The 27,141-nt window shown below is 37.6% G+C and overlaps 1 pseudogene; it reads right to left on the bottom strand.

Moving 5' to 3' along the window:
- Window positions 1–20,122: 20,122 nt before the first annotated feature.
- On the bottom strand, window positions 20,123–20,964 carry LOC119539855 (annotated as a pseudogene).
- Window positions 20,965–27,141: the final 6,177 nt, after the last annotated feature.

Here is a 27,141-nt window from a genome sequence, read left to right as displayed (position 1 = left end):
GGATCTTAGGGTAACTCGATATCTAGTTTTCTGTGGAACCATCAAATGTCTTCCAGAGTGGCTGTACCATTATACAGTCACAATAGCAATGAATAAGAGTTCCAATTTCTCCAAATCCTCTCCAGCATTTGTAGTTTCCTATTTAATGGCAGACATTTTTATTGGTTTGAGATGATATCTCATTGTGGTCCTGATTTTCATCTCCTTAATAAGTAGTGAAGATGAGCATTTTTTCATGTTTCTCAGCCATTTGTATTTCCTCTTTGGAGAAATGTCTTTTCATACATTTTGCCCATTTTATAACTGGGCTTTTTGTACTGTTGTTGTTGACTTGTAGGATTTCCTTATATATGCAAGATACTCAGATACATGGTTTCCAAATATTTTCTCACATTGTGTTGACTGCCTCTTCGCCTTTTTGACAAATTCCTTTGAGGTAAAGAAGCTTTTGATTTTGAGGAGTTCCCATTTATCCATTTATTTCTTTCATTGCATGTGCTTTGGGTGTAAGGTCTAAGAAGTGACCTCCTAATACTAGGTCTTGAATATGTTTCCCTACCTTGTCTTCTAGGAGTTTTATGGTACTGTCTCTGATATTGAGTTCTTTGATACACTTTGAGATAATTTTTGTACAGGGTTACTTAGGTAGGGGTCTTCTTTCATTCTTTAGGATATGGATATCAAGTTCTCCCAACCCCAATTGTTGAAGAAACTGTTCTGTCCCAGTGCAGCGGATTTGGACAGTCAACCATAGGGCTAGGGAGTCTATTTCTGAATTCTCAATTTGTGGCTATATAGTAGGCTTCAAAGTTGGGAAGTATAAATCCTCCCACTTCATTTTTCTTTTTTAGAATGTTTCTAGCAATTTGAGGCCACTTGCTCTTCCAAATAAATTTGATAACTAGGTTTACCAAGTCTGCAAAGTAGGTTGTTAGAATTTTTATTGGAATTCCATTGAATCTGTGGATCAGTTTGTGCAGGACTGACATTTTAATGACATTTAACCTTTCTATCCATGAACACAGAATGTCTTTCCATCTCTTTAGGTACCCTTTTATTTCTTTTAGTAAAGTTATGTAATTTTCTGTGTAGAGGTCTTTTACATCCTTGGTTAAGTTTATTCCTAGGTACTTGATTGTTTTAGTTGCTATTGCAAATGGAATCTTTTTCTTGAGTGTCCCTTCCATTAGGTCATTTCTAGTGTAAAAGGACATTCCTGATTTATGTATTCCTGATTCTTGTATCCCACCACTTTGCTGAATTTGTTTATTAGCTCAAGTAGCTGTGTCTTTAATTTCTCAGGGTTTTCCAAATATAAGGTCATATCATCTGCAAATAATGACAGTTTTACTTCTTCCTTTCCAATTTGGATACTTTTTATTTCTTTATCTTGTTGGATTTCTCTTGCTAGAACTAGCACAATGTTGAATAATAGTGGTGACAGCAGGCATCCTTATCACATTCCTGATCTTAGAGGGAAGGCTTTCAGTCTCACCATTAATTATGCTGGCTGCGGGGTTTTCATATATGCCCTTTATCATATTTAGTAAGTTTCCTTCAATTCCTACCTTTTGAAGTGTTTTTATAAAAAAAAAAAAAGGATACAGAATTTTGTCAAAAAATTTTTTAGCATCTATTGAGATGATCGTTTGATTTTTCTCTTTTGATTTATTAATGTGTTGATTTACATTGATTGATTTTCCTATGTTGAACCACCCTTGCATGCCTGGGATGAACCTCACTTGGTCATAGAGTATGATTTTTTAAATGTGTTTTTGGATCTGATTTGCAAGTATTTTGCCAAGAATTTTGCATCTATATTCATTAAGGAGATTGGCCTATAGTTTTCCTTTCTTCTAGCATGTTTATCTGGTTTTGGTATTAGAGTGATATTGGCTTCAGAAAATGAGTTAGGTAGTGCTCCAATTTGCTAATGCTGCCATTTTGCAAAACACCAGAAATGGATTGGCTTTTATAAAGGGGGTTTATTTGGTTACAAAGTTACAGTCTTAAGGCCATAAAGTGACCAAGGGAAGGCATCAAAAATAGGGTACCTTCACTGGTATCTGGGACATCTCTGTTAGCTGGGAAGGCACATGGCTGGTGTCTGCTTGCTCTAAGGTTGTGTTTCAAAATGGTGTTCTCCAAAATGTCAGCGTCAACCTTCAATGGCCATCTTCAAAATGTCTCTCTAAGCTAGAGCAGCTAGCTCCTTCTGTCTGAGCTCTGATAGGGCTCCAGTGAATTAATTAAGACCCATGCTGAATGGGTGGGGCCACAACTCCATGGAAATAATCCAATCAAAGTTACTACCCACAGTTGGGTGGGTCACATCTCCATGGAAACAACCTAATCCAAAGATTCCAACCTAATCAACACTAATACGTCTGTCCCCACAAGATTGCATTAAAGAATGTGGTGTTTGGGACAACATAATATATCCAAACCAACACAGGTTGTGTTCAATTTTCTTCAATTTTTTGAAAGAGTTTACATAGCAATGGTGTCAGGTTTTTGTTTTGTTTTGTTTTGTTTGGAAATTTTGATAGAATTACCCTGTGAAACTATCTGGCCCTGAGCTTTCATTTGTAGGAAGCTCTTTTGGTGACTGATTGGATCTCTTTACTTGAGACTGGTTTGTTGAGTTCTTTTTTTTTTCTTTTTTTAATCTTCATTTTATTGAGATATATTCACATACCACGCAGTCATACAAAACAAATCGTACATTTGATTGTTCACAGTACCATTACATAGTTGTACATTCATCACCTAAATCAATCCCTGACACCTTCATTAGCACACACATAAAAATAATAAGAATAATAATTTGCGGGACACTGTTATCGAGTTCTGACTTGGCGGGCCTGGGCCAGGGGAACTGATCAGCCCCTAGGAAAGGTAGTGGGGCACGGGTGGTTGCGCCCTCCACGGCCCCCCGGGCCTGAGAAAGTGGAGCCGAATGCAGGCCCCATTTCCTCACCCCAAAGTAAAAACCATTGGGGAGGGCTTGCCGGAGAAAACCGCCCCCTTTACCTTGCCCACCCACTCCCCGTTACCGGAGCAACTCCCGCCCCTTTTCAATCAACCTCCGCGCCCTCTCAGAACCAATCCAAGCCTTTAACCCCTACAGCTACCCCGCCCTCTAAACCGCCCAATATAAGCTTGTACTCTCCCCTAATAAACTCTCTCTCTTGGTTTTCATCATCCTAAAAGAAACGTGTCCCGCCTGTTCCTTTCTCGCCGCCCTCCATACTTGCACGCCTCCCGCCGGGGACCTGGCCAAGTCCCCCGCCTCGCCCTCGCCTCCGGGAAAGAGCCCCCGCCGCCGGTACCCTCGGAGCAATCCTGGGAGCCTCGGATTTAGCAACCGGCCGCCACCCTCCCCCAGACGAATCAACTGCGACCGCAATAATTAAAGTGAAAAAGAGCAATTGAAGTAAAAAAGAACACTGGGTACCTTTGTATGTATGTTTGTTTTGTTTCCTTCCCCTATTTTTCTACTCATCCATCCATAAACTAGACAAAGTGGAGTGTGGTCCTTATGGTTTTCCCAATCCCATTCTCCCCCCTCATAAGCTACATTTTTATACAATTGTCTTCGAGATTCATGGGTTCTGGGTTGTAGTTTGATAGTTTCAGGTATCCACCACCAGCTACTCCAATTCTTTAGAACCTAAAAAGGGTTGTCTAAATTGTGCGTAAGAGTGCCCACCAGAGTGACCTCTCGGCTCCTTTTGGAATCTCTCTGTTACTGAAGCTTATTTCATTTCCTTTCACATCCCCCTTTTGGTCAAGAAGATGTTCTCCGTCCCACGATGCCAGGTCTACATTCCTCCCTGGGAGACATATTCCACATTGCCAGGGAGATTCACTCCCCTGGGTGTCTGATCCCATGTAGAGGGGAGGGCAGTGATTTCACCTTTCAAGTTGGCTTAGATAGAGAGAGAGGGCCACATCTGAGCAACAAAGAGGCATTCAGGAGGAGGCTCTTAGGCACAATTATAGGGAGGCCTAGCCTCTCCTTTGCAGCAACCGTCTTCCCAAGGGTAAAACCTACGGTAGAGGGCTCAACCCATCAAACCACCAGTTCCCTATGTCTGTGGTCATGTTAGCAACCATTGAGGTGGGGTAGGCCAATACCCCTGCATTCTCTACAGGCTCCTCAAGGGGCACTACATATTTTTTTCCTTGTTTTTTTTTTTTTTTTTTTTAAACCTTTTTTTTCCTTTTTAAATCAACTGTATGGAAAAAAAATTCTTCTATTTCTTTTCTGGTCAGTGTAGGTTGTTCATGTATTTCCATGAAATTATTGATTTCCTCTAAATTGTCTAGTTTGTTGGCATACAGTTGTTTATAGCACCCTCTTAAAATTTTTAAAATTTCTTTGGGATCCACAGAAATGCCCCCCTCTCATTTATTGTTTTATTTATGTGGTTCTTCTCTCTTTTTGACCTTGTCAGTGTAGCTAAGGGTTTTTAATCTTGTTAATCTTCTCAAGGAAACAACTGTTGATTTTATTCTCTCTGTTGTTTTTTTTGTTCTCCAGCTCATTTATTTAATCAGTTATTTCTTTTCTTCTACTTGCCTTAGGATTAGTTTGCTGTTCATTTTATAGCATCTTCTGTTGTTCCATTAGTTCTTTGAATTTATTTCTTTCTTCCTTTTTAAGGTTTGCATTTAGAGCTGTAAATGTCACCCTCAATATTGCCTTTGCTGCATCCCATACGTTTTGATATGCTGTGTTCTCATTTTCATTTGTCTCTAGATCTTTAGCAATTTCTCTTCAATTTCTTCTTTGACACACTGATTTTTAGGAGTGTGTTGCTTAACCTACAGATATTTGTGAATGTTTTAGATCTTTGATGGTTATTGACTTCTAGTTGCGTTCCATTTTGGTCAGAGAATGTGCTTTGAAATAATTTCAATCTTTTTAAATTTATTGAGGCTTGTTTTATGCCCCAGCATATGATCTATCCTGCAGAAAGATATATGAACACTAGAGAAGAATGTATGTCCTGGAAATTTGGGATGTAATGTCTTATATGTGTGTATTAAGTCTAATTCATTTATCACATTAAGATTCTCAGTTTCCTTATTGGTCCTCTGTCTGGTTGATCTATCTGTAGGAGAGAGTGGTGTATTGAAGTCTCCCATGATTATTGTGGAAACACCTATTGCTTCCTTCAGTTTTGCCAAGGGTTGTCTCACGTACTTTGGAGCACCTTGATTGGGTGCATAAACATTGATGATTGTAATTTCTTCTTGGTGAATTGTCCCTTTTATTAATATACAGTGTCCTTCTTTGTCTCTTATGACATCCTTGCATTTAAAGTCTATTTATCTGATATTAGTATTGCTACCCCTGCTTTCTTTTGGTTTTAGCTTGCATGGAATATTTTCTCCATCCTTTCACTTTCAATCTCTTTGTGTCATTGGATCTAAGATGACTGTCTTGTAAATAGCATATTGATGATTCATATTTTTTAATCCATTCTGCCAATCTATCTTTTTTAATTGGGGAGTTTAATCCATTTACATTCACATAATGCCTTCCATTACTGTGAAGGCAGTTCTTGAATCAGCCAACTTATCCTTTGGTTTCTAGTTCTCAGGTCTATTTTTCCCCTCTCTCTATTTCCTGTAAGTTACCCTTACTAATACTCTTTGGTTCTGGGCCCTTCTCCAGGCCTCTCTCTCCTGTCTTTTTTTCTCAGCTGCTAGAGCTCCCTTTAGGATTTCTTTAAGGGCAGGTCTCTTGTTAACAAATTCTCTCTGCATTTTTTTCTCTATGAAAATTTTAATCTCTCTGTCAATTTTGAAGGAGAGCTTTGCTGGATAGAGAATTCTTGCCTGGCAATTTTTCTCTTTCAGAATTTTAAATATGTCATACCACTGCCTTCTTGCCTCCATGGTGCATGCTGTGTAGTCAGTACTTAGTCTTATGTTGTTTCCCTTGTATGTGGTGAATTGCTTCTCCCTTCCTAATTTCAGAACTTTCTCCTTCTCTTCAGCATTTGACAATCTGATCAGAATATATCTTGGTGTGGGTTTATTTGGATTTATTCTATTTGGAGTTCTTGGATATCTTTGATTTGCATGTTTATGTCATTTAGAAGGGTTGGGAAGTTGTCCACAACAATGTCTTCAAATACTCTTCTCAGCCCTTTACTCTTCTCTTCACCTTCTGAAACACCAATGATTCTTATATTTGTGTGCTTCATACTATCCATCATTTCCCTGAGATCATTTCAAATTTTTTTTTCACCACTCTTGCTATGTATTGACGGCAAGTAAGAATGCAGGGAAACCAGCTAAGATGGTAATGAAGTAGGAATATATTCATATATGTTCAAATATATATATATATATATATATATATATATATATATATATATATATATATAGTGTGTGTGTGTGTGTGTGTGTGTGTGTGTGTGTGTGTGTAGTTGCTGTAAACTCATCTTTCTGAGCATTAAAGATTGGAGTTAATGTATTTCCAGGATCTGATCTAGGGGTATCTAAAGTTGTTTTCCTCATTTGCCAACTTCCAGGGAGAAAGCCCTAAACTTACATTGACATGGATCTCTAAAAAGCCTGCAATCTCACTCAACCCATCTGTTACTTCTTCCAAACAGTTAGTTGTGGCAAGTAAAGTAGAAACATTGAGGTTGACAGCTGAGAGAAAATGTTAAATGCTTGGTTCTTTGTGTGTTTCATAATTTTGTTGAATTATAGTGTGTACAGCTTCCCCAAGTACACACTCACTATGGGTATAGAAATCCCTGCCCATCTGGTGGAACCTTGGAACTTCTACCATTTTTAAAGCTTTGTTTTTTTTTTTTTTTTGGCTTGGTACTTGCCCTGTTACTGCAACACTTTAACTGTTTTCTGATGTTTTGAGCAAGATGACTTTCCAAGTTTTTACTTAGTTGTTCAAAGATTCTGGGGGAATGGCACCCTGGAATGCCTTACACTGCCATCTTGGCTGACCAGAAACTGACAGTTTTTTTTTTTTCTTATGAGACTTTAAGGATTTCATTCTACTGTCCTCTGGTCTTCATGGTTTCTGATGAGAAATAGCCACTTTTCCTTTTGGGGATCCCTTGTATGTGTCAATTTGATTCTGTCCTGCTGCTCTCAAGATCCTCTCTTTTTCTCTGGAATTTGACAATTTTCCTATAATGTTTCTTGGTGTAGTTCTCTGATAGTCTACCTTGCTTCAAGTCTGTTGAACTTCCTGGATGTCTATATTCATGTCTTTCATCAGATTTGGGGAGTTATCAGCCATTATTTCTTCAAGCACCTCTCCAGTCCCTTTCTCTAACTCTTGTCCTTCTGGGACCCCAATGATGCATATGTTGGTATACTTGATGGTATCTCATATGCCCTCATGCTTTGTTCACTTTTGCACATTATTTTTTCTTTCTTTTCCTCGCACTTTATAATTTCAATTGTATTGTCTTCAAGTTCACTGATCATTTTTTCTGCCTGTTCAAACCTGCTGTTGAATCTGTCTAATGAGTTTTTCATTTCACTTTTTGCTTTTTGAAAATTGGCTTGGTTCCTTTTTATAATTCCCATGTCTTCATTTTAGTCAGTCATTTTAATTTCCTTTAGTTCTTTGTGTATGGATTTTAGCTCACTGAACATATTTAACACAGTTGACTTAAAGTCTTTGGCTAATAGTTCCAATGTATAAACTTTCTCAGGGATGGTTTCTCATAAATTTTTTCCCTGTGAATGGGCCATATTTCCTTGTTTCTTTGTGTGTTTCATAATTTTGTTGAGAAATTGACAGTCTGAGTATTTTCAAACAATTGTTGCTCTCAATCAGGGAATAGAAAGAGAAAAGAGAAAAAAAGATTCTTCTGCTACTTTTGCTTGAGAGTGGCTGGAATGATGGCTATCCTCAGAGCTGCCCCCCCATGTTTTGAAGTAGTTAATCTAAATTAGTGATCAGCAATCAGACCACAACCCCTAAATTTTGGAGGACTAGGCACCATCAAGCTTCACCAGGAGCCTGGACTGCATTTCCCACTGCTGCCTACCATGTGGTTGAGCCATGGGAGAATGGTAGCCTCTGTTCAGAGGATGAAATTCATTTGGTATTTACCACAACTTATCAGCCTCTTTCGCAAGTTCTTTCCTGGATGCTGCACAGGATTCTACCAGCAAGCCTTCAGAGTTTCAGAATAGTTGATTCACTCTGTCAGTTCAATAGTTGTTTTGGTGTAGGGACTGAATACTGGAGCTTCCTATTCTGCCATCTTCCCACCTATAGCTATCCATCATGAATTTTTAAATGGTGAACCAAGGGCTTATACAACCTATGTAGCTTAACCCAGGTCACACAAGAAATAAGTGGAATTTAAAAGTGTATTGTATGATGCCTGAACATTTTCCATCATCTTGTGATTAACACTGCCCTTGCTATAGAGTGCTTACTGCACATTCAGGTCACTTAATTATAGGCCCCAGCCCTGTTTTCATTATCTGCTTGTATGATCCTTTAAGCATCCTGGGTATGCTATAGAGCCTAACAAAGAATACTCATCATTTAACTATTAATATCAAGACATTTTCCCCACTCCCCATTGCCCCATGAATCTTCTGTCCAAATTTTTGCATGCTTCAGTGGTCAGTTCAAATACAACATACTTATAATATTGTTTGGGAGTCCTTGATTTAAAATGCTCTGTCACTTCTTTCAGTTCATAGCATTTTTATACACTGAAGTGAATTTTTCTAGTTAATATTATTTATATTTATAAATTTCCTATCTTTTATTAGATTGCAAGTTCCTTAATGTCAGGGGAATTTATTTTTAGAATGACTCTTAGTACCATTGAAGGTATTAGGTTGCTATTAAAATGTTTTGTAGACAGTAAGTGATCAATAATAGCTTGGAATTATTATTAATTTTAACTGATTAATTACATCCAGAAATTATTCCTTCATTTTTAATTGACGCCATTGTCTAATTCTTGCCCTTGAAGATTACAAATGAATATAACACAATATGGTATCTCAGTTTAAATCAATTCTGTCAAATATTTTATACTTCTTATTCTAAATTCAAGGTAAACTATGATGAGAAAGATAAGACTCTTTTAACTAGCCACAATTTCACTCAGAGAGAAATCTTGAGAGAGCCATGAAATCATCAAAATCAGGTCTTAACTGATAACAAATTGTATAAAGAGGTGGGGAAAATTACATCTGGACTCATGACATTTTAAAAATTGCATTTAAATCTACTTTACCACAGCAGATTTAAAAACTAAGATACTCTTTCCTAACTCATGAAATGATTGGTCTGTGTCAACTTTGCAATCTATTATGCATTCCTCATTCAAAAAAATTAGGGTCACTCAGCACAGGGAAGTCTGAGGGAAAGGGTTATATATCAGAGTCAGAATTCCTGCATTCTGTTTCTGCTCCTGCCACTATGTTACCCTGGGTAAATTACTTAATAGAATCTGCGAAGGAAAGCAGCAGCACTGCATAATCTGACAATATCTGTGATATTCTAATCCATACAAGCCCTGCACAAGCATATCCTCCTGGGAACACCCCTTAATATCTGACATTCCCATAATGGAAGAAGTATGCATGTTAAATTCCTGAGGAAAGAAAACCAAGGGGTACACTGTAATGCAGATGAGGAAATATGCTGCCTTACTGTTAACTTATAGGAAAATCACTATATTATCTTCTTTATACATCCAAAATAATCATTTAAATAATCAGAAATAATCAATTTTCCAGATTGGTAAATCTCTAATGGGAATAACAGGAAATGTAAGGTTTATAAAACTATTTTCAAATGCTGTTTCATTTTGCATCATGATTTTTAAGTGTTATATGTGCATCTGGAAAAAATTTTGTGACAAGCCAAAGAGGGGAAAGAGGCTTTAAAGAAATAAAATTATATTCTCTCATTTTAAAATGTTGATTTAATGAAATACTATATCCCATTTAAACTAACATTAAACATTGGAAGAGTCATTGGTCTTACCAAATAGGATAACAAGCCATCAAAGAATTTTTCATGTTTGCTGATCCCATTTCTGCATCTTATCCCAAGCAACTGCTTTCCTTTTAAGTCACAACTTTGTAATTAGAAGCTAAAATAACATTTATGAGGCCCACCTCTGCAGGACACATAAGATTAACTTAATGATAAGAGGAAATAAGGCAGAACATGCTTGAGGGAGAATGAGAAAGCATATTTATCAATACCTGAACCAGCTTTCATAAATAAACAGAAATATGGTTTCATCATTAATGCGCATGCTAGCTTAGAAGTTTTGTTTTTTTCTGTGCTGAGTGATGTTTCTAAAGAAAAATGCATTGCTATTTTTTCCAGAATGACAGCTCCAATACACAGGGAAAACAAGAATTATAAGGAATTATAACCTAAGACCAAAGCTGGTCACAGGGTGAAACAGAAACAGCAGGATGGAGCTCCTGGACTCATGAAATGTGTTCACAGTCAGGGCCATCCTTATCATGGGATCAGGGCAAGATGAGGGGATACACTGTCAGAAGCAAAACTACCTGCTACAATGTGTTCAGTTACTGTACCACACTCCACAAACTCTTACAAATTCTGATTACCTTGCCAGTTCTATGTACATGAGATTACAAAACTTCATCCATGAGAAACAGAAATTTAAAGTTTGCATAAAGAAAGTCTAGATTTTTTTCTGTGTCTTAAAAGCAAAACACAGAGAGGGGGCAAGATGGTGAAATAGAGAGGTGTGCAATTTAGTTCGTCCTCTAGAGCAACTAATAAATAACCAGGAACAACCAGTAAATAGTCTGGAACAACTGCTGGGGGACAACCATGACTATCCATACAACATATAGCAGCCTGGAATGGGTGGAATGGCTAAGATCACAGCATAAAATTTGTAAGTAAGAACTACAGAAATGCAAGATACCAAAGCTAAATGCCTATAAGATGGGGACATAAGGGAGGGGTACGGGACTCTTGGCATTGGCGATATTGTCTGACTCTTTTATTGCACTTTATTTTAATTTTTTTCTTTTCTTTTGTTGCCTTTAGCTGTCATTTTTACTTTTTCTTTTTCTTTTGTCTCTCTACCTTCTTTGACTCTTCCTCTTTCTTTGTGGAGGAAATGGAAATGTCCTTATATAGGTAATGGTGGTAGTGGTGAATGCATAACTACATGATTATACAGGGAACCATTGATTTTTTACTTAGGATGGAATGTATGGTGTGTGAACAAAACTGTCTTAAAAAAAAACAAGTTGATGAACAAAACTTGAGGGCATGATACTAAGTGAAATAAGTCAGACACAAAAGGACAAATATTGTATGGTCTCACTGATATGAACTAATTATAATATGTAAATGTATAGACATGAAATATAGGTTACAGGATATAGAGTGAGGCTAAGTATAGGGAGTGTTTGCTTATTATGAGCAGGATGTTTAACTAGGTTGAACTTAAGTATTTGGAAATGGACAGAGGTGACAGTAGCACATTATTGTGAGAATATCTAACAGTGCTGAATAGTGTGTGAATGTGGTGGAAAGGGGAAGTTTGGAGTCACATATGTCACCAGAAGGAAAGTTGAAGGTTAAAATATGGGAATGTATAAAACAGTGAATCTTGAGGTGGACAATGTCGGTGATTAACTGTTCAAATATTAGAATTCTCTTTCATGAACTAGAACAAATGTATGACACTATAATTAGATGTCAATAATAGAGGGGTGGAGGCGGGGCAAGATGGCAGACTGGTGAGCTGTATGTTTCAGTTACTCCTCCAGGAAAGTAGGTAGAAAGCCAGGAACTGCGTGGACTGGACACCACAGAGCAATCTGTCTTTGGGCATACTTCATACAACACTCATGAAAATGTCGAACTGCTGAGATCAGCGAAATCTGTAAGTTTTTGCGGCCAGGGGACCCGCGCCCCTCCCTGCCAGGCTCAGTCCCGTGGGAGGAGGGGCTGTCAGCTCCGGGAAGGAGAAGGGAGAACTGCAGTGGCAGCCCTTATCGGAAACTCATTCTACTGATCCAAAATCCAACCATAGATAGACTGAGACCAGACACCAGAGAATCTGAGAGCAGCCAGCCCAGCAGAGAGGAGACAGGCATAGAAAGAAAAAAACAACACGAAAAACTCCAAAATAAAAGCAGAGGATTTTTGGAGTTCTGCTGAACACAGAAAGGGGAAGGGCGGAGCTCAGGCCTTGAGGCGCATATGCAAATCCCGAAGAAAAGCTGATCTCTCTGCCCTGTGGACCTTTCCTTAATGGCCTTGGTTGCTTTGTCTCTTAGCATTTCAATAACCCATTAGATCTCTGAGGAGGGACCTTTTTTTTTTTTTTTTTTTTTTTTTTCTTTTTTTTTTAATCCTTTTTTCTTTTTCTAAAACAATTACTCTAAGAAGCCCAATACAGAAAGCTTCAAAGACTTTCAATTTGGGCACGTCAAGTCAAGAGCAGAACTAAGAGAGCTCTGAGACAAAAGGCAATAATCCAGTGGCTGAGAAAATTCACTAAACACCACAACTTCCCAAGAAAAGGGGGGTGTCCGCTCACAGCCACCATCCTGGTGGACAGGAAACACTCCTGCCCATCGCCAGCCCCATAGCCCAGAGCGGCCCCAGACAACCCAGTGTGACGGAAGTGCTTCAAATAACAGGCACACACCACAAAACTGGGCGTGGACATTAGCCTTCCCTGCAACCTCAGCTGATTGTCCCAGAGTTGGGAAGGTGGAGCAGTGTGAATTAACAAAGCCCCATTCAGCCATCATTTGAGCAGACTGGGAGCCTCCCTACACAGCCCAGCAGCCCAGAACTGCCCTGGGGGGACGGCACTCACCTGTGACATAGCACAGTCATCCCTCAACAGAGGACCCGGGGTGCACGGCCTGGAAGACGGGCCCACTTGCAAGTCTCAGGAGCCATACGCCAATACCAAGAACTTGTGGGTCAGTGGCAGAGACAAACTGTGGCAGGACTGAACTGAAGGATTAGACTATTGCAGCAGCTTTAAAACTCTAGGATCACCAGGGAGATTTGATTGTTAGAGCCACCCCCCCCATCCCTGACTGCCCAGAAACACGCCCCATATACAGGGCAGGCAACACCAACTACACACGCAAGCTTGATACACCAATTGGACCCCACAAGACTCACTCCCCCACTCACCAAAAAGGCTAAGCAGGGGAGAACTGGCTTGTGGAGAACAGGTGGCTCGTGGACGCCACCTGCTGGTTAGTTAGAGAAAGTGTACTCCACGAAGCTGTAGATCTGATAAATTAGAGATAAGGACTTCAATAGGTCTACAAACCCTAAAAGAACCCTATCAAGTTCAGCAAATGCCACGAGGCCAAAAACAACAGAAAATTATAAAGCATATGAAAAAACCAGACGATATGGATAACCCAAGCCCAAGCACCCAAATCAAAAGACCAGAAGAGACACAGCACCTAGAGCAGTTACTCAAAGAACTAAAGATGAACAATGAGACCATAGTACGGGATATAAAGGAAATCAAGAAGACTCTAGAAGAGCATAAAGAAGACATTGCAAGACTTAATAAAAAAATGGATGATCTTATGGAAATTAAAGAAACTGTTGACCAAATTAAAAACATTCTGGACACTCATAGTATAAGACTAGAGGAAGTTGAACAATGAATCAGTGACCTGGAAGATGACAAAATGGAAAATGAAAGCATAAAAGAAAGAATGGGGAAAAAAATTGAAAAAATCGAAATGGACCTCAGGGATATGATAGATAATATGAAACGTCCAAATATAAGACTCATTGGTGTCCCAGAAGGGGAAGAAAAGGGTAAAACTCTAGGAAGAGTATTCAAAGAAATTGTTGGGGAAAACTTCCCAAATCTTCTAAACAACATAAATACACAAATCATAAATGCTCAGCGAACTCCAAATAGAATAAATCCAAATAAACCCACTCCGAGACATATACTGATCACACTGTCAAACACAGAAGAGAAGGAGCAAGTTCTGAAAGCAGCAAGAGAAAAGCGATTCACCACATACAAAGGAAACAGCATAAGACTAAGCAGTGACTACTCAGCAGCCACCATGGAGGCAAAAACGCGGTGGCACGATATATTTAAAATTCTGAGTGAGAAAAATTTCCAGCCAAGAATACTTTATCCAGCAAAGCTCTCCTTCAAATTTGAGGGAGAGCTTAAATTTTTCACAGACAAACAAATGCTGAGAGAATTTGCTAACAAGAGACCTGCCCTACTGGAGATACTAAAGGGAGCCCTACAGACAGAGAAACAAAGACAGGACAGAGAGACTTGGAGAAAGGTTCAGTACTAAAGAGATTCGGTATGGGTACAATAAAGGATATTAATAGAGAGAGGGAAAAATATGGCAAACATAAACCAAAGGATAAGATGGCCGATTCAAGAAATGCCTTCACGGTTATAACGTTGAATGTAAATGGATTAAACTCCCGAATTAAAAGATATAGATTTGCAGAATGGATCAAAAAAAAATGACCATCAATATGTTGCATACAAGAGACTCATCTTAGACACAGGGACACAAAGAAACTGAAAGTGAAAGGATGGAAAAAAATATATCATGCAAGCTACAGCCAAAAGAAAGCAGGTGTAGCAATATTAATCTCAGATAAAATAGACTTCAAAAAAAGGGATGTTTTGAGAGACAAAGAAGGCCACTACATACTAATACAAGGGGCAATTCAGCAAGAAGAAATAACAATCGTAAATGTCTATGCACCCAATCAAGGTGCCACAAAATACATGAGAGAAACACTGGCAAAACTAAAGGAAGCAATTGATGTTTCCACAATAATTGTGGGAGACTTCAACACATCACTCTCTCCTATAGATAGATCAACCAGACAGAAGACCAATAAGGAAATTGAAAACCTAAACAATCTGATAAATGAATTAGATTTAACAAACATATACAGGACATTACATCACAAATCACCAAGATACACATACTTTTCTAGTGCTCACGGAACTTTCTCCAGAATAGATCATATGCTGGGACATAAAACAAGCCTCAATAAATTTAAAAAGATTGAAATTATTCAAAGCACATTCTCTGACCACAATGGAATACAATTAGAAGTCAATAACCATCAGAGACTTAGAAAATTAACAAATACCTGGAGGTTAAACAACACACTCCTAAACAATCAGTGGGTTAAAGAAGAAATAGCAAGAGAAATTGCTAAGTATATAGAGACGAATGAAAATGAGAACACAACATACCAAAACCTATGGGATGCAGCAAAAGCAGTGTTAAGGGGGAAATTTATAGCACTAAACGCATATATTAAAAAGGAAGAAAGAGCCAAAATCAAAGAACTAATGGATCAACTGAAGAAGCTAGAAAATGAACAGCAAACCAATGCTAAACCAAGTAGAAGAAAAGAAATAACAAGGATTAAAGCAGAAATAAATGACATAGAGAACAAAAAAACAATAGAGAGGATAAATATCACCAAAAGTTGGTTCTTTGAGAAGATCAACAAGATTGACAAGCCCCTAGCTAGACTGACAAAATCAAAAAGAGAGAAGACCCATATAAACAAAATAATGAATGAAAAAGGTGACATAACTGCAGATCCTGAAGAAATTTAAAAAATTATAAGACGATATTATGAACAACTGTATGGCAACAAACTGGATAATGTAGAAGAAATGGACAATTTCCTGGAAACATATGAACAACCTAGACTGACCAGAGAAGAAATAGAAGACCTCAACCAACCCATCACAAGCAAAGACATCCAATCAGTCATCAAAAATCTTCCCACAAATAAATGTCCAGGGCCAGATGGCTTCACAGGGGAATTCTACCAAACTTTCCAGAAAGAACTGACACCAATCTTACTCAAACTCTTTCAAAACATTGAAGAAAATGGAACACTACCTAACTCATTTTATGAAGCTAACATCAATCTAATACCAAAACCAGGCAAAGATGCTACAAAAAAGGAAAACTACCGGCCAATCTCCCTAATGAATATAGATGCAAAAATCCTCAACAAAATACTTGCAAATCGAATCCAAAGACACATTAAAAAAATCATACACCATGACCAAGTGGGGTTCATTCCAGGCATGCAAGGATGGTTCAACATAAGAAAATCAATCAATGTATTACAACACATTAACAAGTCAAAAGGGAAAAATCAATTGATCATCTCAATAGATGCTGAAAAAGCATTTGACAAAATCCAACATCCCTTTTTGATAAAAACACTTCAAAAGGTAGGAATTGAAGGAAACTTCCTCAACATGATAAAGAGCATATATGAAAAACCCACAGCCAGCATAGTACTCAATGGTGAGAGACTGAAAGCCTTCCCTCAAAGATCAGGAACAAGACAAGGATGCCCGCTGTCACCACTGTTATTCAACATTGTGCTGGAAGTGCTAGCCAGGGCAATCCGGCAACACAAAGAAATAAAAGGCATCCAAATTGGAAAAGAAGAAGTAAAACTGTCATTGTTTGTGGATGATATGATCTTATATCTAGAAAACCCTGAGAAATCGACGATACAGCTACTAGAGCTAATCAACAAATTTAGCAAAGTAGCGGGATACAAGGTTAATGCACATAAGTCAGTAATGTTTCTATATGCTAGAAATGAACAAACTGAAGAGACACTCAAGAAAAAGATTCCATTTTCAATAGCAACTAAAAAATCAAGTACCTAGGAATAAACTTAACCAAAGATGTAAAAGACCTATACAAAGAAAACTACATAACTCTACTAAAAGAAATAGAAGGGGACCTTAAAAGATGGAAAAATATTCCATGTTCATGGATAGGAAGGCTAAATGTCATTAAGATGTCAATTCTACCCAAACTCATCTACAGATTCAATGCAATCCCAATCAAAATTCCAACAACCTACTTTGCAGACTTGGAAAAGCTAGTTATCAAATTTATTTGGAAAGGGAAGATGCCTCGAATTGCTAAAGACACTCTAAAAAGGAAAAACGAAGTGGGAGGACTTACACTCCCTGACTTTGAAGCTTATTATAAAGCCACAGTTGCCAAAACAGCATGGTCCTGGCACAAAGATAGACATATAGATCAATGGAATCGAATTGAGAATTCAGAGATAGACCCTCAGATCTATGGCCGACTGATCTTTGATAAGGCCCCCAAAGTCACTGAACTGAGCCATAATGGTCTTTTCAACAAATGGGGCTGGGAGAGTTGGATATCCATATCCAAAAGAATGAAAGAGGACCCCTACCTCACCCCCTACACAAAAATTAACTCAAAATGGACCAAAGATCTCAATATAAAAGAAAGTACCATAAAACTCCTAGAAGATAATGTAGGAAAACATCTTCAAGACCTTGTATTAGGCGGCCACTTCCTAGACTTTACACCCAAAGCACAAGCAACAAAAGAAAAAATAGATAAATGGGAACTCCTCAAGCTTAGAAGTTTCTGCACCTCAAAGGAATTTCTCAAAAAGGTAAAGAGGCAGCCAACTCAATGGGAAAAAATTTTTGGAAACCATGTATCTGACAAAAGACTGATATCTTGCATATACAAAGAAATCCTACAACTCAATGACAATAGTACAGACAGCCCAATTATAAAATGGACAAAAGATATGAAAAGACAGTTCTCTGAAGAGGAAATACAAATGGCCAAGAAACACATGAAAAAATGTTCAGCTTCACTAGCTATTAGAGAGATGCAAATTAAAACCACAATGAGATACCATCTAACACCGGTTAGAATGGCTGCCATTAAACAAACAGGAAACTACAAATGCTGGAGGGGATGTGGAGAAATTGGAACTCTTATTCATTGTTGGTGGGACTGTATAATGGTTCAGCCACTCTGGAAGTCAGTCTGGCAGTTCCTTAGAAAACTAGATATAGAGCTACCATTCGATCCAGCGATTGCACTTCTCGGTATATACCCGGAAGATCGGAAAGCAGTGACACGAACAGATAGCTGCACGCCAATGTTCATAGCAGCATTATTCACAATTGCCAAAAGATGGAAACAACCCAAATGTCCTTCAACAGATGAGTGGATAAATAAAATGTGGTATATACACAGGATGGAATACTACGCGGCAGTAAGAAGGAACGATCTGGTGAAACATATGACAACATGGATGAACCTTGAAGACATAATGCTGAGTGAAATAAGCCAGGCACAAAAAGAGAAATATTATATGCTACCACTAATGTGAACTTTGAAAAATGTAAAACAAATGGCTTATAATGTAGAATGTAGGGGAACTAGCAGTAGAGAGCAATTAAGGAAGGGGGAACAATAATCCAAGAAGAACAGATAAGCTATTTAATGTTCTGGGGATGCCCAGAAATGACTATGGTCTGTTAATTTCTGATGGATATAGTAGGAACAAGTTCACAGAAAGGTTGCTATATTATGTAACTTTCTTGGGGTAAATTAGGAACATATTGGAAGTTAAGCAGTTATCTTAGGTTAGTTGTCTTTTTCTTACTCCCTTGTTATGGTCTCTTTGAAATGTTCTTTTATTGTATGTTTGTTTTCTTTTTAACTTTTTTTTTCATACAGTTGATTTAAAAAAGAAGGGAAAGTTAAAAAAAAAAAAAAGAAGAAAAAAAAAAATAAGGAAAAAAAAAGATGTAGTGCCCCCTTGAGGAGCCTGTGGAGAATGCAGGGGTATTCGCCTAACCCACCTCCATGGTTGCTAACATGACCACAGACATAGGGGACTGGTGGTTTGATGGGGTGAGCCCTCTATCATAAGTTTTACCCTTGGGAAGACGGTTGCTGCAAAGGAGAGGCTAGGCCTCCCTATATGTGTGCCTAAGAGTCTCCTCCTGAATGCCTCTTTGTTGCTCAGATGTGGCCCTCTCTCTCTGGCTAAGCCAACTTGAAAGGTGAAATCACTGCCCTCCCCCCTACGTGGGATCAGACACCCAGGGGAGTGAATCTCCCTGGCAACGTAGAATATGACTCCTGGGGAGGAGTGTAGACCCGGCATCGTGGGACGGAGAACATCTTCTTGACCAAAAGGGGGATGTGAAAGGAAATGAAATAAGCTTCAGTGGCAGAGAGATTCCAAAACGAGCCGAGAGGTCACTCTGGTGGGCACTCTTACGCACACTTTAGACAACCCTTTTTAGGTTCTAAAGAATTGGGGTAGCTGGTGGTGGATACCTGAAACTATCAAACTACAACCCAGAACCCATGAATCTCGAAGACAGTTGTATAAAAATGTAGCTTATGAGGGGTGACAATGGGATTGGGAAAGCCATAAGGACCACACTCCACTTTGTCTAGTTTATGGATGGATGAGTAGAAAAATAGGGGAAGGAAACAAACAGACAAAGGTACCCAGTGTTCTTTTTTACTTCAATTGCTCTTTTTCACTCTAATTATTATTCTTGTTATTTTTGTGTGTGTGCTAATGAAGGTGTCAGGGATTGATTTAGGTGATGAATGTACAACTATGTAATGGTACTGTAAACAATCGAAAGTACGATTTGTTTTGTATGACTGCCTGGTATGTGAATATATCTCAATAAAATGATGATTAAAAAAAAAATAATAATAATAGAGGGGTATATAGGGAAAAAATATACCTATTCCAAACTATGTACCACAGTAGTAGTATTTTAACATTCTTTCATGAACAGTAACAAATGTACTATACCAGTACTGTGAGTCAGTAATGGAGGGGGGGTGTTACACGTATGGGAGAATTTGAGTTTTCTTTTTCATTTTTATTTCTTTTCTGGAGTAATAAAAGTGTTCTAAAAATTGAAAAAAATTAATTTTGGTGTCATAAGCAATTAATTGTACACTTTAGGTGATTGTATGGTATGTGAATAATCTCAATAAAATTGAACTTAAAAAAAAGCAAAACACAACAGACATGAGAAAAAAGAAGTAATATTGTTGATCCAACTGTGTTTCAGTAATCCAATTTCTAGTAAAACTATATAAAGGAAGAAATTAGGATAGTGTATATGATTTGTTCTACTCAGAGGAAATAGACAAATAACTTAGAACACATGAACCTACTACCTTTTCTCACTATCACCAAGGTCTTTGAGTTTCCAAATCTGGTAAGGTGGTGCTATGACAATGCCAGAATGAAATACTGGAGGGAAATATCTTCATGAAGCAAATCAAAATGGACAATCCTGCTACTCACAATATTGCACAGGGCCTTTGTAGGATTTACTTGTTGTCGAGTGAGAAACCGTAAGATCTTCCTAATATCTATCTGCACCTCAGCCATTTGTTCTGGGTTTTACCTTGAGAGGCATTTTCAGAGGCTAATGGAGGATTTCCAAGAGCTTTAAAATGAGTTATAACACACACTAATTAAGTTTCTATTTTCAGGTTCAGTTCTCCATTTAGATTTGCTTCAAAATTAAGGTTACTGCTGTTGTTTTTCATTTTCTCCACAACACTCTTCATAGTCTTCAACACTGGTAAATAAAAATAGTAAATCAGAGTCTGGGATTATAGGTTCTTGTAAATCCTTCCACAGTTTCCTCAGAATAACTTTTATGGGGATGTCATGTGACACAATGCAACTAGTGCTTGATACAGATAGCAGTTCTACAGAGACTGTGAAGCAGGGAAAGTGTTTATTGGTCAGCTTGATTTTCAAAACTCTGGCATTCTGGGCAGTTTTCAAGGCTCAAGATAAGTTTCCTGGTGTCAGCTCTAAATCAATCTCATTGTTTTCTGTGGAGACACCTTCCATTTGAAATTCACCGAAGAAGTTCTCCCATTCCAGTTCACACCACATGCTCACCCCTCCATTAGCCACCCTGTCTGAAAGGATGAATTCAGCTTATCCAGGCTGATGTGAAGGGTACAGGTTTTGGCAAGTTTAGATATCATGTTACTGACTCACATGAAGTGGTTCAAACAGGCCCTGTCCACGATCTTAGCCTGAAACTTCATGGCCACAATGGTGGCGCTCATTCCTCTGGATAATTATTAAAGAGACATTTTTCAGCCTGGAATTAACCAACTCACTCATTACCCTAAGCCTGCTTGCCTTTTTGGATACTATAAAACTACCCAAGTTTCTGCAGTTCAGGGAGACATATCTGAGGTTTTGACCTCCTGTTCTCCTTGAGCTGCACACCATGATTAAACCTCTTTCTCTCTTTGACATCTTAGTGCCAATGGGTGAATCTGGGGGCTTTCTGTCCCTTTCTCTCTCTGTCAACATGGGCAGCTCATGGAAAAAGGCTCAGCCATTTTCAGCTCGCAGTGCTTTGCAGTAGAGAAAGCCTCAGCCATTTTAAAATTGCAGCACTCTAACCCAGACAAGGGTGGAGATAGCAGAGTCGGAGAAACAAGGAATTTACTTATATGCAAATGACCTCTCTGTGGGGGGCATAGCTTCCCAAGAGGAGAGAGGAGGGACCCAGCTCTACTATCTGCCTTACATTCAGAACCAGATCCTAGAGCCTGGGTATGGAAAACAGTGCCTGAAGTTTCTTCTCTCCTTCCCTCATACTTGAGGTGGGGGCCTGGAACACGGCCCCTGCTGAAGATAGAAAACTATCAAAGCATGCCTCATTAAAGTATGCATGGATGTGAGAATGCAGCTGGGGAACTGTTTTTCTGTTATTGTCCTTGAGAATAAGATAAGACACATTTTGCAGACATGATGCAAACAACCTTGAGAAAATGTCTACGTGCTAATTAAAGCATTTCTCTATCCTAAAAGCATAATAAATAAGGGTCTTGGGAATGGGACTCACACACTCACCAGAGGCATTGTGTCCCCTGCTCCCAGTCTCCAAGAGATATTTTTGTCTCTAATCTTAATTTCTGTGTCACCCCCAGCAACAAGTGGCACCCAAAGAGGGGCCGGAATCTCAAAGCAGCTGGTCCGTTCCGTTCCGGGGAAGGGTCGTTTAATCGACTAAGGTGTATGATATTGGCGCAGGAACTCGGGTGGAGCAGAGGCCTCAATACTTCTCTAGGTAAGAAGACTCCTGAGCATTTTGTTAAAGGAGGGTTACTATGGGGAATGGAGACAGCATAACCAAGTATCTACCTTATGTCTATCTCCGTCAGCTCTTAAAAGCTGGTGGTGCTAAGGCTAATAAATCTCATATTCTAGAGCTCTTGCAAATTGTAGACAAGTATTGCTGTTGGTTTCCTTTTCTTGGCTCCCTAGAATCTAGTGATTGGGATAAGGTGGGTAAAGAGTTAAAGAAATTGCATATACAGGGTGTCCCTTTGCCAGTCACTATTTGGTCCACTTGGACCTTGATTAAGTCAGTTTTAAAGCCTCTCCCAATGAAGGATGAGGAGGAGAATAATGATAATAATCCAGCAGACACAGAGGGTGAGGATTCTCTCCCCCTTAAGCCACGCTCTCCATTGCCCTCCTCAATTTTAAGGAGCTTCCACCACCTCCTCCTGCTCCCCCACCTGTACCGGGAACAAAAACCCCCAGCTATCTGTTATTCAACAAGGCACTTTAAATTTGAAATTTTGAAAACTGGTCAGCCACATCCTTAAGAAGAAACATAAATTAGGAAGAAAAATATCGGTCTCAACCTTAATGACCTGGGGGCTAGTTTGTACTGCCCTATGTTCCCTTCAGTCGTCCATTCAGCCCAGGGCTCTCCCTGAGGAGTCTGAAAAAAAGGATGTAATTAGAGAGGAGGAAAATTGGCTGTCTCTGCCTCCTCTGCCTTTGCAGGACAAGCAACACAAAAAACAAATTCCTTTTCCTAACAATTCTTGACATCCTGTTATGGAACAATGTAACACCTATACAGTCCATTAATCCCTGCCAAAAAATTGTTTATTACTTTTTCAGAATGCATTAACTAAAGTGTTTTGAAAGTTCAACATTGTTCTACCAAGTTTAATTTTAATAGTAATAGCATGTTGTATAAAAAGTATGAAGAATGTTTTTCTAGAAAAAAAAGTGTCTTTGCTCTAAATATTTAATTAAGAATGTAGGATGAAGCCTAAATAAATACAGAAAGTTGCAAAAAGTTTATAAAGTGAAAAATTTGTTTTTGTAGTCAAGGTTAAGGGATGGATATGGAAAGCCATAAAAAGTTTGTAAAAAAAAAATATTTCTGTGGTCAAAGTTAGAAAATGGTAAAAACTAGTAATAACTGCTTAACAATAGAACCTCACAACTTAAAGAAAAAAAGTGGTTTTGTAAAACAAAATAGCATTAAATATTCTAACCACCACCTAAAGCAGTAATTAATATTCAAAGTTGTATGCATATGCCTAATAATTCACAAAATATACTCCTGCTGTTTTACTATCAACCTAGCCACTCTCTTCCTGCTTCTCCTACCCTACTTCTCATCATAATAATTGTACGTTGTAAAATGTTTGCTTAAAAACAATTTTCAAAATCATTTTGGTAACTTTTAATACAAAATGTTTTTTTTAAAAATGTGCTTTTATTAAAAGTTTCCTTAGATTATTAAGATATTACTTCTTAGTAAAAGGTTATAAAAATGTTTTCCTGAGTGATCAATGTAAAAAGCAAAAAATCTGTTTTGTCAATTCCATTTTTTCAGAAAGCCCCTGCAAGTCAATTGTGTGTGTGTGTGTGTGTGTGTGTTTTGTTTGTCTTATAAAAAATACTTCCTAGGAAATGGTTCCTCCCAGCAGTGCCCAATTCAAATGGCCATTTTATTTAACTTATTTATTGTCTCATTAAAAATAACATATATAAAGAAAATATTTTCTTACTCATAACTTGCTTGCCATTAAATGAGACCACAATCAAATCTATTTGATTATATTATGGATTATAATATAATATAATATAATATAATAGTATTATATTACGGATTTGCTTGCTGTCCTACTCTTAACAAAGATAATGTATCTCTCTGAATTCTACTTTTAAATATTTATAAATAGATTTCACTGAGGACATTATATTTAATTATGTCTGCATATAATAAACACTTAAAATTTTAAGACATATTAAATCATTAAAGTAATTATGTAAGTAAAGTGAAAACTATTTTTAAAAATTGTACAAATATAGTCCCATAAGCATACTGTGGAAATAAAGCCTGAAAAAATATAACCACTTTACTTAGTTATCTTTTAAATTAAAAAGAGTTAAATCAAGCACTTAAAATTTATTACTCCTATAATTTATATATACATATATGTATGTGCATATATGTATGTGTATGTCTATCATGCTCCAATGATAGCAGTACTTAAAAAAAATAGGGGAATATAATTCATGTTATTATTAATAGCTTTTTTGCTTTTAAAAACACTTACTTTCCTTTTTGTAAGTAATTTTACCAAACTAAGTCCATTTATCTAAATTAAATTTAATTCACTTGCAATATCCTCACCTTTAAAAATTCTTATTGATGTATTGTGCTCATATTTCTCCTACTTGGTGAAATTATAGACTTAATCTTGTAAATTTACACTGTAATTAATATCAAAGTGTCCAGTTATATTTAAGAGTGTTCATTTGAGGACTTTAATATATAATTTAAAATCATAAATACATAAAAAACTTTATAATTGAGTAAACAAAGTATAAAATTGGTAAAATATAAAAAATCTGCTTCTTTATTCTTTGTATAACCACATAGTGAGCAATAGAAATAAATTTCCTCAACTATTTCACATTCTTTCGGTTATTCTAATAACAAAACAATGCTTTGAAAAATAGAAAATTAGATTAGAGTGACTATTGAAACACTGAATTTCTTCAACCTATTGGTGTAATCAATTACAGTTTAATAATTATTTTATAAATCATCAGTGATTTATTATGTCACTACAGTAAAATTATTAAGATCTTAATTTAAAAATAAAATTCATTTTGTAAAATGCCATCTCCAATAATCTAAATAGAATGCACCAGCCTATATCAGTTCTCGTTTGGCTGCTTTCCTTCGCAGGTGGCACATAAATCACACCACGGGCATTCCCTGTAATCTGCAAGGACAGGCTATTGTGGAATGTGCCCACAGAACATTAAAAGAATATTTAAAAAACAAAAAGGGGGAGATGAGAGTATGGATAAAATCACTCCTGCGGTCTCTCTCCCATGTTTTGTTTACCTTGAATTATGTAAATTTTTATAAGAAACTTGATGGCACTCCTGCAGAAAAACATTTCTTCAGTCCTCCTACTACATCCAAATATCTTTTTACTGAAAGTCCTCCTGCGTGGTGGAAGGACCCTGTGACTGGGCAGTGAACAATAGGAAAATTGCTAACATGGGTGCAAGGTTTTGCTTGTGTCTCTCCAGGTGAAGATCAAACTCCTATTTAGGTGCCCACACAACACTTGAAACCATACCATGAGTGGGAAAAAGAGAAAGTTCATGTGGGACACAGAACCTCTAGTGATGCAGATGGAGGGCCTCTCACTGAAAATGACTCGCATTGGACTGACGCCGGCCACCACAGGCTTTTCCTCCTACACAGGGACAAATTAAAAATTTGTGCCAACAGGCTGAATGGCTGGTATGGCAGGAGAACTGGCCATTCACCCCCTCTAATCTGGTGATAGCTTTATTTGCTATTGTAACTACTACTGTAAGTATACTTCCTTTAGTAAATGCCCATGCTCATAATCATACTTATTGGGCAAATATCCCTAATCCTCCTCTATTACGGCCTGTGGAATGGAATGATCCAGCCCCTCTTATTTATCTCAATGATACAGCATGGCTTTCTGGCCCAGAGGATGACAGGCTACTAAAGCATCCTAAAGAGAAAGGCACTCAGTATAATTCTACTTTGGCCTTCTTACTATTTACCACTATGTTTGCGGCATGGGAAAGAATGTTTATCTTTTGAGCAACAAGCATGGCTTTCAATAATTCCAAAGCATGGAAATGTCTCTCATTCTATGTTATATTTGTTGACAGGTCAGTTTTGCATGCCAACATAATAGTAGTATAAATGATGGAACTCCACAGCATCCTGTCTGCCAAGCACCAAAGTATTGGTCTCCAGACTTAATGAGAATACATTGGGAAACTTGTTGAGGGACTAATGGTGTGCTACTGCTTAATGGTTCCTACGGAATTGCAGCAAACTGGTCCCCTAAGGGACCAAATGCAGTGGCCGAAATGAGTCCTGCTTGGCACATAAACAGTTAAAATGGAAAATTCATATGCATAATTTGGCATCCCTTCTAAATGATACTGAAAGCATGCAAACAGAAGCCAGAAAACCTATAATATGGCATGGTATGGAAATGGTCCCACCATGGCCTTTTTTAAATAATTTTGCTCCTCAAACATCTATTTGGAAAATTCCAGTGGCTCTAAAGTATATTAAAATATGGAATGGAACATATTCCCATAAAAATAATTACACCTTAAACTTTACTGAGTTCACTTTAGTGTGCAGGCTTGTGTTAAAGACCTATGTGTATTTTGGATAAATAATATCTCTCTTAACATGAGTTCCAAGGAGGTTTCTTATAATGCTAATGCCACTTGTGCTTTATATTCTTGTGCAAATAGAACCTTAAGTAACAGCAATCTTACCCTAATTGTCTTATAAAGATGAAAGGGCCTCTGGATCCCAGTGACTCAGGAAAGGCCCTGAGAATCATCTCCTGATATGCATATACTATTAACATTATTAAATAAAGTGTTACATAAAGTAAAAAGATTTCTAGGTATAGTAATTGCATTTATTATAGGTTTAATAGCAACAACCACTGCTGCTGCTGTAGCTGGCACCGTGCTTCATCAATTAGTACAGACGGCACACTTTGTATAAACATGGCATGAAAACACTAGTAAAGCTTGTGGAGAACAGCTAAAAATTGATAAGGAAGTTAACCAGTGTTTGGTTGACTTAAAAAATGCTATTCTCTTACTTGGAGAAAAAATAAAAGATCTAAGGCATAGAATACAATTAAAATGTAATTGGAATATAACCACCTTTTGCATAACTCCACATGAATACAATTCTTCAGCAATAAACTGGGATAAAATTAAAAAACATTTAATGGGACATCATGAAAATTTATCTATTGATATTTCCCATTTACAAGCCAATGTTCACTCAATTCAACAAGCAAATCTCCAAGTTTTATCCTTGTCTAAAATCTTTCAGAACATTGCTGATAAATTAC

The sequence above is a fragment of the Choloepus didactylus genome, chromosome 7 (assembly GCF_015220235.1).
Source record: "Choloepus didactylus isolate mChoDid1 chromosome 7, mChoDid1.pri, whole genome shotgun sequence".
Classification (NCBI taxonomy): domain Eukaryota; kingdom Metazoa; phylum Chordata; class Mammalia; order Pilosa; family Megalonychidae; genus Choloepus; species Choloepus didactylus.
Note: the sequence above shows the minus strand (reverse complement) of the source record. Positions and strands in the feature narration are given on the sequence as shown.